This window comes from Gossypium hirsutum, chromosome D13 (assembly GCF_007990345.1).
Source record: "Gossypium hirsutum isolate 1008001.06 chromosome D13, Gossypium_hirsutum_v2.1, whole genome shotgun sequence".
In the NCBI taxonomy this organism is placed as follows: domain Eukaryota; kingdom Viridiplantae; phylum Streptophyta; class Magnoliopsida; order Malvales; family Malvaceae; genus Gossypium; species Gossypium hirsutum.
Window position 1 is genome coordinate 56,928,750 of NC_053449.1, and position 14,046 is coordinate 56,942,795.

The window sequence follows — 14,046 nt, forward strand, 5'->3', positions numbered from 1 at the left end:
AATACTACCTAGAGATATTTCACCACCTAGATCGTTGAATGACCATTACCCTTCCAAGAAAGTGCTAAATCGAAAGATTTGGTAGAAGGGAAGCTAGGTTCTTACTTGTTGAAATAGTAAGTAAAATAGGTGAGAAACTTGGTTAAATTTCTCATTTCATGTTTATTTGAAGTAGAGTTACGTCCTATCTACCTTGTAGTTAAGTTTGATTGTGCTTTTTGTATGCGTTTATTGAAGAGAAAATGGTTGAGAAAGGTGGAAGTAGCAAAGGAAAATAGAAAGTCCTTGATTGGAAAGAAGAAAGTTTGGCCTCGTTCTAAAAGCTTAGAGAATTTGTAAGTGTTCATTGTATTATTACCTTGTATATATGTTAATTGATTAAAATATGAATAATTAATAGTTATGGTAAATGGTATGTGAACTAAAACTTGGATAGACACTTAGTTAATGAAAGGTAAGGCAATGGAATTGGCTAAAATGCATAATGAGCTAACAATAAGCTAGTTGGCAAAATTGATATATGACCTTAATGTATGTTTTGAATATGTTTAAAATTTATTGATTGTATAACATTTTGCTTATGAGAAAAGTGTGAAAAGAGCTAAGTTAAAAGGTAAGCTATGTTATGGTTAAATATAACTTGAAATGCAATGTTGTGATCTTGATGTGAATTAGGAAATATACACTAAATGCAAAGAACACACACTTGAATTATGGGATAAAGTATTGTAAGTTGTGTATGGGATTGTGATGAGATTTTTTATGCTTGGAAAGAAAGAATTGTATATGTTCTCACAATGTGAATAACTATGTGAACATTGTATAATTCCCTAGTAAACTTAGTGTAAATTGAGTTGGATATTGTCGACATGCCAATAGGAATCATTAATGGTACCATGTATATTATGTATGGGATATAAGTTGCTACAATATTAATTCTTTACACTATGTGCACTATGGTGTGCTAGAGGTTACATTATATATATCGCATTTTGTGCTACTATGGTGTAGTGGTGGATACTTTTTATATGTGATGCACTATAAGTGCTTATTGTGTGGTGGTTGGATATATTCGTTCTATCTATTTTCTTATTCCTTTTATGTTTACTATAGGCTAAAAACAAATACATAAATGGTATAATTGTACTAGAAAATTTGTACGCAAAAATGAATTGATTAGAAAGTGTGTAATTATGGTAAATGTGATATGATTGTGAAATTGGTAATGTAAGAAGAAGAAGAAGAAGAAGAAGAAGAAGAATAAAAAGATGATGATGATGATGATGATGATGATGATGATGATGATGATGATGATGGTGATGGTGATGATGATGATGATGATGATGGTGATGCAATAAGCATGTTGTATGGTAAGTATGGATATTGATTTGATAAGTAAGCTAATTAAGGAATTTACATGTGTAAAAGAATGTGAACTTAGCATAAAAACAAAGAAACTTGGCATGAACATTGGTAAGTGAAGCATAAAAACAAAGAAACTTGGCATGAACATTGGTAAGTGAAGATAAAGAACTTAAGTAAGCTAATGAAAGTTAGAAGATTGAAAGTGTGTTTATTAACTAATAAGTGACTAAAGTCATAAGCTGAACACTTAATGGTAAGCCTTGTAAATGAATCTATGTGGTAAATAAGTATGGGCTAGTAGTTAATGTCATGAAACATGCTCTAATGACTTCAAACTTGTTAATAAAAAAGGGTAAATGGAATTCATTATGAGAACCATTAAGAGCTTGTTTGGTTTGGTGTATTGGCTAAGCCAATACACCCCTAATCGGTGGGCCCCACGTAATATCTATCTAAGACGCCATTTGGTTGAGCGTATTGCTAATACGCGTGTATCCCCTTACTTCCCTAATCGGTGAAAAGTACCGATTTCTATTCCCCCCTCTTTTACCCCTAATCAATCCCCTCTGTTTCTCTTTCGTTTCCCACCTTCATCCGAATTGCTTCCTTGTTTCATTGCTTTTTCCCAGTATTATTTTCTTGCCTTTTCTGCCGATTTGCCCCCCTGATTATTTTCTTTTCTATTTCGACCGATTTGCTCACAGTTTCTGCCGATTTGCGTCATCGGTTAGTCTATGTTTCCCGATAGATTAATATCCTTTTCTATTGTAGATGAAAACCAATACTTCCGAGGTAAATATGATCTATTGTTTTTATCTAATCGGTTTCCCCTTTTGCTTTTTTCAGGTTCTTCTTCATTGTGCCCCGATTTGCTAATAGGTTAGTTTTAGCCAATTTTATTCTGTTTGTATTGCATGTGCGATTGAAATGTGTTTTCTGTTGTTGGTTAGGCTTAAGAAATGCATGCCGTTCGAAGTTGTTCTCTCTTCTCTGCTAATCTTCGATTTCTGTTTGTTCTGTTGTAATTTTCGAGTCCTTTTTTATCTCCAAAATCGAATGAGATTTCTTCCAATGTTTGTTTGTTTAAGTGCCTGAACTGAGTAGCAAAAATAGGTAAGATCATTGAGTTCTTTTGGTCCTCTGAAAGTAGCAAAAATAGGTAAGATTTCTGCTGTTCGAGTTCTTTTGTTTGTTTGTTCTGTTGTAGTTTGATCCTCTGAAAGTAGCAAAAATAGGTAAGATGAAAATGTTAGATGATAACGAATGTTCAAAACAATTTATAATGTTAAGAATATTGAATTTCATGCTGAGTGCAGATCATAGAAACTAGAAGTTGTTAGATGCAATTTGTGTAGTCTGGCTTTGGATATATGTGTGAAGATACTGATACTGGTACTTCAATGTCTTTCATGTTTTCCATTTTTTCTAAATAGTTAATTAGGATGAACAGAAATATGATTTTTTTAAGATATTAAACATTTTGGAACTTGAGGTTCTTGTTATTGATTGAATAGGATGTTTGATATGAGTAAGAATTTCTATTTTCTTTTTGTGTTTTAATCTATGAATTTGGGCAAGATATGAATTTGAGTTATATGTATATAACTAATTTGTTGTAAATTAAGAATAAAATTTGATATTTTCAGACTTTGATAAACAGAAAAGCAATGATGAGTTGGATTTTCCAATCAGTGTAATATGATTTTTTTCTTCTAACCAAGCTATCTATATGTTTATGTTTAATTGTAGGTCCAAAGTTCTGAATTCTATAGTCAAACTTATAATGTTTCATCGGAACTTTTTAAAAAGCAATAATATTATTGCAAAATTCCCTACAACTACATTTTATCAACTTGTTACAGTCATTAAGTTCTATTGTTGGTTTTTGAACTTATCAAAGTACATTGTGTTTGGATCATTTATTAAACATAATTATGTATTTTCTGCTAGTAATATCACAAGATAGATAATATCGAGATAGAACAGTTTTAACATCTGAGGTGGGTTAGCTTTGATACACATGGTCAGTTTTATTATGATTTCAATCTTGTAGGTAAGTTAAAGTACTTGTACATTACAAATTCATGTTTGAAGAGGTTATAGGCGATAAAGATTTTGTTGGTTTGTTCTGGACATTGTTGTACCTGTCTGCTGGAAAATGTTATTTTAGTTTGTTAGTGAGTAGAAGATGAAACTGTTGTGGAAGATGAAATGTTATTTTAGTCTGCTGGACCTTGTTCTTGATTTGGTAGTCAATAGAATTTGTTATTTTAGTTCTTTTGGACCTTGTCTGCTGGAAAATTTTGATTTGTTCTTGATTGGGACGAGTATAGGATTTGAAGAGCATGTGTTTTGAACATAGGCCATGATAATACAAAGGAAAAAGTCAGCCATTAAAATAAGCAAGTAATTACTTTCAGGTTCAATTAGCATTCAAAATAAGTTTTCCTCATTTGCTTTCAAAAAAATGCTGATCAATATTGCTAAAACTTGTAGAAGCAAGTAATTAATTTCATTAAAATACCTTTCCTTTTAATTACTTTTCATGCCCTTCATGATGTTTTAGGGTGAAAGTTTGTAATCTATTTACCAAAGCTAAATTATAATTATATCTTTCTTTATATGACATTTCACCGACCAAAGTAAGCTAATTTAATGTGATTAATTGCTCTCTTTTTATTATGGTTTACGTCACTATCTCTCAAACCATATTCATTTAGTTTACTTTTGTCTCTAATTTTTTTACATTGGTATTTAAATTATTTATCGATTACTATTTTTAGTCAAATAATTTAACGAGTTTAAAAAATAAATACTCCATCCGATTATTATTTTTATTCATATTTAACAATCTTATTTGCTTATCTAGTTTATGACTTGTATAATATTTGTCATGAGAGCAATTTTAAGTTAAAATTGTCACTTAATCCAATTTAACAAAGTAAAAGGATTAAATTTTTAAAATTATAAATAAATAAATTAAATTTTAAATGTGTAAAAAATATAGAGACGAAAGAATAATTAAACCAAAAATGGGGCTTGTGACCTAATCTATCAAAAAAAAATCTTCATGCGACAAAGGTTGTTATTATTTAAAATAGTATAGGTAATTTATTATAAATTCGATGTTTAATTAAATTATAAATATTATGATACTAATAATGAGAACATTATTAATAACATAAATATAATTGTAATTATTATAACTTTTATCTTTAATATTAATAATTTGAAATTAATAATAAACATGAAACTTGTTTGTTAAGTATTAATGTTGATATAATTTTATGTGGAGAGAATTATATTTTTATATTAATTAATAAAAATTATCATATATATTTAAAATATACGTAAAATTAAAAGATTATACATACACCAACAATGTTTTTTAGGGTAAATAACATTAAACCAACAATTATACATACACCAACAATGTTTTTTAGGGACAATAACATTAAACCAACAAGTAATTTTAGGTCAATTATACATACACCAACAATCAATTTTAGGTCAATTATACATGCTTTATAATTTCTTTATTGTTTGGGTGATTCATAAAGAAATGAAATTAAAGTTGCAACGATATCATTTAGTATCAACTATTTTGCTTCGTGTGTTCTAAATTTGTATTGTTTATTTTTATTTTATAATGTGTAATTGCAACTTCAATTCATTGATAGTGTGTTATAATTTTAATATGTTGCAGTAATGGCTCGTCTGCCTTTAATTGCACAAAGTGTGAGGCGTAAAAGAATTGGTCTTGCTTTGACATTATGGTTGGAAATTTGTAGAATTGCGATTTAGTTCTTGTTTAGAATGGGTGCCAGCCTTAGCCTACAGACTTATCAACCAAGGATTAGGTCCTACACCTTAGATTTTTATGCAAAATGGGATTATGTGAAGAGGCTTGTATATGCTAGTGACAAGACTTGTATTGAACAAGTTAGGATGAATAGAACTGCCTTTTGTAAACTATGTGAGATGTTAGAATCGATAGGGGGATTGAAGTCGTCAAGGTTCATGCTTGTTGATGAGCAAGTAGCAATGTTTTTACATATCATCTCCCATCACCTGAAAAATCGAGTTATCAAGCATCACTTTAGAAGGTCCGGGGAAACTATAAGCAGAGCATTTCATAGTGTTTTAAATGCTGTCATACACTTACAAGATGTCTTATTTAAAAAGCCGGAGCCAATTACAGCCGACTCTTCTGACACAAGGTGGAAATGGTTTAAGGTAGTAGACTGAGTTTTAGATATAGCTTGTACAACATTTAGTTGACTTAGATTTAAATTATTATTCTAACACAAGGTTTTATATCATGTGATATAGAATTGCTTAGGTGCTCTTGATGGAACCCACATAAAGATTAGGGTGCCAACAGCTGATAAACCTAGATATCGAACCCGAAAAGGTGACATAGCAACAAATATGCTAGGTGTTTGTACACCTGAGATGCAATTTGTTTATGTTCTTCCTGGTTGGGAAGGTTCAGTTACCGATGGACGGGTGCTCCGAGATGCCATCAGTAGAAGACATGGACTTAAAGTTCCTCATGGTACAGTGTATACTTAGAGGAATTTGAATTATTCATTAAGATCAAACTTTGTTTGCTGAATTAATCATTTTTTAGCCAATTTATTTTATAGGTTGTTATTATCTAGTTGATGCTGGATACACAAATTGTGAGGGATTTCTTGCACCATTTAGAGGATAGCGATATCATCTGAACGAGTGGCGTCAGGGTTATCAGCCAAGTTCTCCGCAAGAGTTTTTTAATATGAAACATGCCTCAGCACGTAATGTCATTGAAAGATGCTTTGGCTTATTAAAACTTAGATGGGGAATACTTAGGAGTCCATCGTTTTATCCTGTAAGGGTGCACAATAGAATTATTATTGCATGTTGTTTGCTCCATAATTTTATTCGAACCCATATGAGTATTGATCCCATTGAAGCGGAGGTGGGAGAAGGATTACCTACTAATGTGGTGGATGACGATGAACCGAATAGCACAAATATTCATCCATCGGATGCTTGGGCAACTTGGAGGATGGAACTAGCCAACCAAATGTTCGATGAATGGCAAGCATCTAGAAATTAGTTAGGTTTAGGGACAAATTCAGTTTGAATTGATTTGTTGATGTTTTTTTATGTATCTACTTTGTGAAACTTTAGTGGTCTTTATGAAACTTTATGAAACTTTGTTGAATTATAATGTAATTATCTTTTCATTAAGCATGTGTTATAAATTTAAATTTAGAATTGAACTACCGATATAATATTATAAACTGTTCACCCAACAATTAAATGATATTCAAAATAGTAAATAATGTTAATTTGTTTTTTTTTTAAGAACAATATGTCAGGTGTTCCACCAACGGGTGCTTCTTCTCAAGCTTCTCGAGGAAGCAAAAGAAAATGGGTTCCAGAGGAGGATGCAGCCTTGGTTTCTTGCATGGTGGATTTGCACAATGTAGGAACATTTAATGCTGATACCGGGTTCAAAGTCGGTTATTTGAACGAGCTAGAGAAAATGCTAGAAAAGGCTTTACCAAGAGCAATGTTGAAGGCGAAACCAAATATTGAATCTCGATTAGGTGCCTAAAAGGAATGGTCATTCGTCTACGACATGCTTAATGGCCAAAACAACAGTGGTTTTGGTTGGGACGAGCATAGGCAGCTCGTTGTTGCTGAAGATGCAGTTTGGAAATCCTATGTAAAGGTAAAATGCATTCCAAGTATTTATTTGTTTTTTACAAAACTTATAACTAATATGATTTCCTCATTTTTTTAGAGTCACAAAGAAGCCTCTCAGTTCAGACATCGTTCTTTCCCTTACTACAACCAGCTTACTGCGATATACACAAGAGATCGGGCGACTGGGAAAGACGCTCAAACAGCTGCTGATGTTCTTGAAGAAATACATGCTGAGGATGAACGTACTACAGATATGAATGAAGAGAGAAACACATTCTATGACTGCGAAGCTGACGTCTCTTTAGACGACATGGATGTTTCTGGTACAGATCCGCGTGGAGATAGAGACCAAGGGGGTTCCTCATATTCAAACAAGAGAAAGAAGAAATCTGATGCTCGTGATAATGTGTATTCTTCATTTGAGGAGGCTGCCACTTTGTTGGGGGAAAAAATCCAGGCCGTTGGCGATCAAATCAGTAGGACTATGGCCTCCGAGGTGGTAGTTCAGCAAAAGTCAAAGGAAAAGATGGAAGAGAAAGCTTCAAATTTATATTCAGCCTTATGGTCAATTGAAGGTTTAACCAACGATCAGCGGTATGATGCTTTGAGTAAAATTCCCGATCATCCAACTCAAATGATCGTTTTCTTTAGTTTACCTTCTGTTGCCCGATTGGAATGGGTCAGAAGATTTCTTTCTCACCATTAAATATCAATGTTCAAACTTTTTGATGTTGTAAAACTAAATAACATATGGATTATGATGTACAATTTCATTTTCATCTAACTTTTTCTTAGTATAAGTTAATTTTGTTTATGCAGAAAATAATTCTCAAGTTATATTTTGATTTTGGTAAATTCATAAGAACATTTTATGAAATTATATTTAATAATAATTATTTTAAATTGTATTAAATCATATATTTTAATTAAAATATATTTAATATTAATTATTTCAAATTTTCATTTAGTATCATATATTATGATTTGAGTAAATTCATATAAGAATATGAATTATTAAGAATTTTATTAAATTATATACCAAAATTATAATGTATTTAATAATAATTATGTTTAAATACGATTAAATTATTTATTATTGATATTAATTATCTTATTAAAATTTAAATAACAATAACAAATTTCTGCTAATTATAAGAATTTTATTAAATTATATATTTTAATTAAAATATATTTAATAATAATTATGTTTAAATATGATTAAAATATTTATTACTGATAATAATAATCTTATTAAAATTTAAATAACATTAACAATAATCATTTACCAAAATAATTTTCTGCTAATTATAAGAATTTTATTAAATTATATATTTTAATTAAAATATATTTAATTATAATTATGTTTAAATATGATTAAAATATTTATTACTGATAATAATAATCTTATTAAAATTTAAATAACAATAACAATAATCATTTACCAAAACAATTTTATGCTAAGGGTATTCTAGTCATTTTAGTTTTTTCCATTATGCTATTACACCTCTATTCCATTCAACCAAACACAAGATTACTATTACGCCTCTATTCCATTACATTCAACCAAACAGTGGATTAGCTATTACACCTCTAATCCAATACACCTCTAATCCAATACACATCTAATTCAATACACCTCTAATCCAATACAGCGAACCAAACGCACCCTAAGTATAATGGTATGCTTACGCTTAGACTTGTTTTCTTTGTGTAGGTTAAGGATTGACACGAGAAGACTACTATTAAGCTCTTCATCAATTAAAGTCACATTCAAGCCGCGTATGTACTTATATTTTGATCTATTTTTCACTTTGAACCCTTAATAACTAGTTAGTATGTACATAGGATATTTATATGTCCTTTTTTTAGTACTTGTATAAAGGTAATAAGTTGGTATGTATGTATGGTTAGCATGTGCTTAGAGAATTTAGTTATGCTTTAAGATGGAATGAAACATGTTCTAGCATGATATATGAGTAAATGGTTAAGATATGGCATTTGTAGCTTAAAGTGCATGTTTGGTTGATTGTTGTGTGAAGTGGTGGTTAAAGATATGGTATTAATTATGGCAATACATGTTATTTCATAACTTCAGAGTGTTTCGGAATGTTTAAGGTTGATTTGATAGTGTTTGGAATGCTTGAGAGGTGTTTTGGGGTTACCCTACAACTAGGTAGCAATACCTATAATACAGATATCAGTACCTGCAAAGCCAATATTTAAATGGACTCTAAAGAGGTAAGTTTGTAATTTCTCAATATTTTCCACGGAATGATTCAAAGTGAAATTCCTAATATTTATAGATTTACATTCAAGATTATAAGTGAATCATGAGATTTTGAATTGATGATTTCCTATTAATGTAAATAAATTAAGCTTTGAGACAAAAAGGGGAAGCATAGCAATTTTGCTATAATAGCATTTTAGTCATTTCTTGATAATTAAATATTGGAAATATTATTTTAATGAGATATTTGATATTTGGAGTTGATTTAGACCATTTGAATCATGTGTAGGAAGAGTGGGCCACAATTTGTTAAACCATGGATTTAAAATTGGTTGGCTAGGGTTTTTTAGCCCAATTTTTAAGAGAGCTCTTTTCCCTTTTCATTTCTTCTTTCATTTTCCTCCAAAAAAATTAAAAAATTTCACCCCCTTATTTTGAGATTTTACCAAAAACTCTTAGAAAACTACTTCCTACTTTTATTTCCATCATTAGCCCTTCAAATTTCAACCTTCATTTTCCACGAGTTTTAGTGTGAGAAATTGAGGCTAAGAGAGAAAAGTTCAACAAGGTAAGAATGATATTTTTCTAACCTTCCTAGCACAATATTTGAACTTGATTATTATGAGAAAGCTTAGAAAGTTTTGATATTAATTTTGAGTATATTTTCATGTGTATGGAAAATGAGGAAATGTGGAAATTGGGATTTCCAAGCTTAGTTGATGATGGAATCAAGTTTTTGGAGGCTTGAATATGTGTGTAGTAGCATCCAAAGGTAAGTACCATTGGAAACTCCTACTTTTTCTTGTACCAAAATGTTTAGGAAAATGATAAAAAATATTATATGGTAATTATGAAATTTATTATGAGATAAGTACATATAAATTTCATGACTTAATTACGTGAGGATAAGTAATTGATATGTTGTGGTAAAAATACATAGTTATGAGGTGCCAAGTTTATTAATGTTGTATTATGACAACTTTGGATGGCCATGAAAAGATTAATAAATAAATTTGGATATTTAAGAAAAATATGAATATGACATTAATGTGAAAAGAGTGTAAATATACTATGATATGGTATAGTGATTAAATAACGAACGTGAATCTGAACGAAAACTAAATTATGAAGTCAGTCGATAAAGTGATCAATAGTGACTTGGTCACCTAAAAAGTATTTGATTATGTGGATGAGAAAATGTGCAATATTTTGGCAGCTAAATGCTTAATGGCTAATTGGGTATCCTTGGCACAAAAAAAAAAACATGTATATGTGTTAAGCATTTGAGGTGCTTATATGTGTACTAAACATTGAGTTGCTTAGCAAATTTCTGAATATGTCTTTGTTTATTTAATGAATGTGTTATTGTTCCCAATTTTAAAATATGCTATTGTGACTTTAAGTACCCTATTAAACTTGGAGAAATAGTTAGGATACAATTGGTGTAACAACCCGTTTTTCAGTGGTGCCGAAAACAACGATTTTGGAACCCCATTTCTAATATTCAAGTTCGTAAATATTATTATTTAATATTCACGAGCCAAATTTAGTAATATATTGAATTATTGATTAGTAATTTTATTGAATTGATAGTTAATTAAAGTATAATGACTAAATTGTAAAAGTTGTAAAAGTACATCGCTATAAATTTCTAATTACTAAAAGACTAAAATAGTAAGTAAACCAAGGTTTGAAATGAAAATTATACCATTAGAGAACTTAGTGGAAGGTTAGGTGGCTTTTGTTTGTGTAAAAATTATTAAATTATAATATAATTATAACTAAATGAAATAAAACATATATTATATCATAAAATTAAAAGAAAAGAAAGTCATATCTTCTCCCACTCATCTTTATTTTGGCCGAAACTTAAGATAAGGAGGAGAGCTTGGAGTTCAATTTTTATATCCCTGCATGGTAAGCTTAATTTAGTCCGTTTTTCGTAAACTTTATATTTTTGTGATCGTGAAAGCTCTCTTAGTTAACCCGTGTGTTATTTTTCAAAACTGTTAAAGTTTTCAAAAGTTTCCATTGTTTAATACTTGATGAATTGGAGTTAAATTTTTAAGAGTTTAAGCTTAAAAGTAAAAAAGGACTAGTGTGTAAAGTTTAATTACTAGTTTTTGAACACAATGACTAAAGTGCATAAATTTCGAAATTGATGTTGAATTTCTATAATTATGGATAATAGAAGGCTGTAGATGGGTGATATTGAGATCGGTTTCGAAATTGAGGCTCAAATTTGAAAGTTATGGTAATTTCAATTTTAGGGACTAAATTGAATTAAATACAAAACTTTAGGAAGCATTCAAAAAGTGAAATTGAAGTGACTTATTTTTAAAATAGGTTGTTATAAGATGTTTAGAATTAATAATCAAACTGAATTATTGTATAGATCGAGTTTTGAACGAAATTGAAGATAATTGAGGAAAAAGTAAAATTACTTATTAGCCCTTATAGACTTGTTCGGTTGTTGTTTTTCTAGGCAAGTTCATAAAAAGTTTACAATTTTAGTTAATTGATATATTGAATTGTGTTTATTTTGTTTGTGAATAAATTGCTATGTACTGGATAAATTTGGCATCAAAAGGACTGAATTGTAAATCATGGATATTGTGATTATTATTGATTGTTTCAAAGTATTGAGATGAATATCGAAATGTACATGGAATATATAAATATGTATATGGATACAAGGTGTAAAATGATACTAATTTGGTCCCAAAAAGGAAAATGGGTGTTTGGTCAAGGATTAATATGACGGCTTGAGATCCAACATATGTTATAGATTCTCTGAAGCTCGTGTGAGCAGCATTGAACTAATCTCGCGTGAGCAACCCTGGTCTAAAGCTTGTGTGAGCAGCCCAAAAATGTCAACTTGTATGAGCAACTCAATTATCTCAGCTCTTGTGAGCACACAAGTCCAGTATCCGAGTTCAATTTACTTTAGTTCTCTAGGCAAAAATAGAAACGAAAATGGTAATTAAACAGTAATGAAATGGTTTAGATGATTGAACATGAATTGGATTATTATGTTTGCAAATCGAGTATAGTTTCAATAGTATATGAATTAAGTTTGAATGATTGTAAATTGATATGTTTGGAGCATTATGATCTTGTTATGCTTATGAACTAATTTATAGGTTGTTTTGTTGAATTGTATATGGAAGTATAAGGATACCAAATGAATATAATGATTCTGCCAATGTGTTTCAATTACTTAAATTATTGTTAAAATCAAGGTAAGTTAAGTAAAAGTCATTTAAACATACTAAGCATTTGTTTCTTTTCCTTGTAGTTGTCAACTTACAGAATGTGTCAATCGGATCACCTTGAAGCTTAGACTCTCCTATCATCAACTCGATAGAATTTTGCTCGTTCTAATCTTGATTATGTGTAGGTGTTAATATTTGTGTTTACTTTGAATGATAGTTGGTTTGGACTTGATCAATGGTTGATTTAGGAAATGTTGTGGTTCATATGTGTATATGTGTATGTTTGGTTATATGGTAAACTATGAATGTGGTATATGAGAAGCAAACTTGAAAGTGGAATGGTATTTGGTGAAATTGAATGGATGAGCATTAATATGGCATGACTAAATGTTGGATTGAATGGTTTAAAGGCATGTGAAGTAAGTTGAATTGGAATAGCTTGTTTTTGTTTGACTTGGGGCCAAATTGTGACATATTGGATTGGTTGATTTTAGAAATGATAGAATGGATGTTTTGGTATGTGTTTTGGCTAGTTTTGTACAAGTTTGAATGTGCATTTATGCACTATTTGATTAAAGAGTTAGTTTGGCATGAAAAAGGTACCAAAATGCAAGTTTTTTATACTTTTGGCACAGAAGTATCGATACATTGACAACGGTAACGGTACATAAATGATTTTTCTTTAATTTTCAAATATCAAACCTAAAAATTGTATCGATACGAAGATAAGGTATAGATCGGAGATCAGGGTATTAGTAATTTATTCCTGGTATCGATACCTTTGTTTTTAATCCAATTTTTCTAAAACATCGAAGCTTAAAATGGTATCGGTACCTATATGGGGTATCGATACCTATTATGGAAACTTTGAAAACATTGCAATTTGGTCATATTTCATGCTTGGGTAAACAAAAGAGTTTTCGTAAGCTTGATTAAGGCTTAGTTTTAATTTTATATCACAATGTGAATGTGCTAATGCATGTTGGTATGTTTTGAATGATTTATTTATGATATACTTAATCTAAAATTTTATAAATGTTGCAAAAAGGTCCCTGTTCGGTCTCGAGCTGACTTTAAAGCATTTGTATGCTTATATAAGACTCAAGAAAGAATGTTCATGGTATTCAATGTAGCATTGCTATTGATTGCATGAATGATGATGCGAAATGATGACTTTAATGTGAATTTGACGATGGTTACTCCGGTAACTTGTGTAGCATCCCGTAACTCGAATCCGGCGACCAAGTCTAGCAAGGGGTGTTACAATTGGCATCCCAATAGAGATAGATGTGTACCTAGAGTTCTATACTTAGAGTTTTATATATGGTGTAATGGCCTAAATTCAAGGTTATCGGAACAGTGGTTTCGGGACCACAAATATGATGAGAAAAAAATTATTTTTCTTATATTTTTGTGGTCTACGATTTAACAAAATGATTTCGTGAAAATTTCGTTCGAAAATTTCGACGTTTGGGCACTCAATTTAGTCAAAAGGACTAAATTGTAAAAAGTGCAAAAGTTGAGTTCTACATGTTAGAG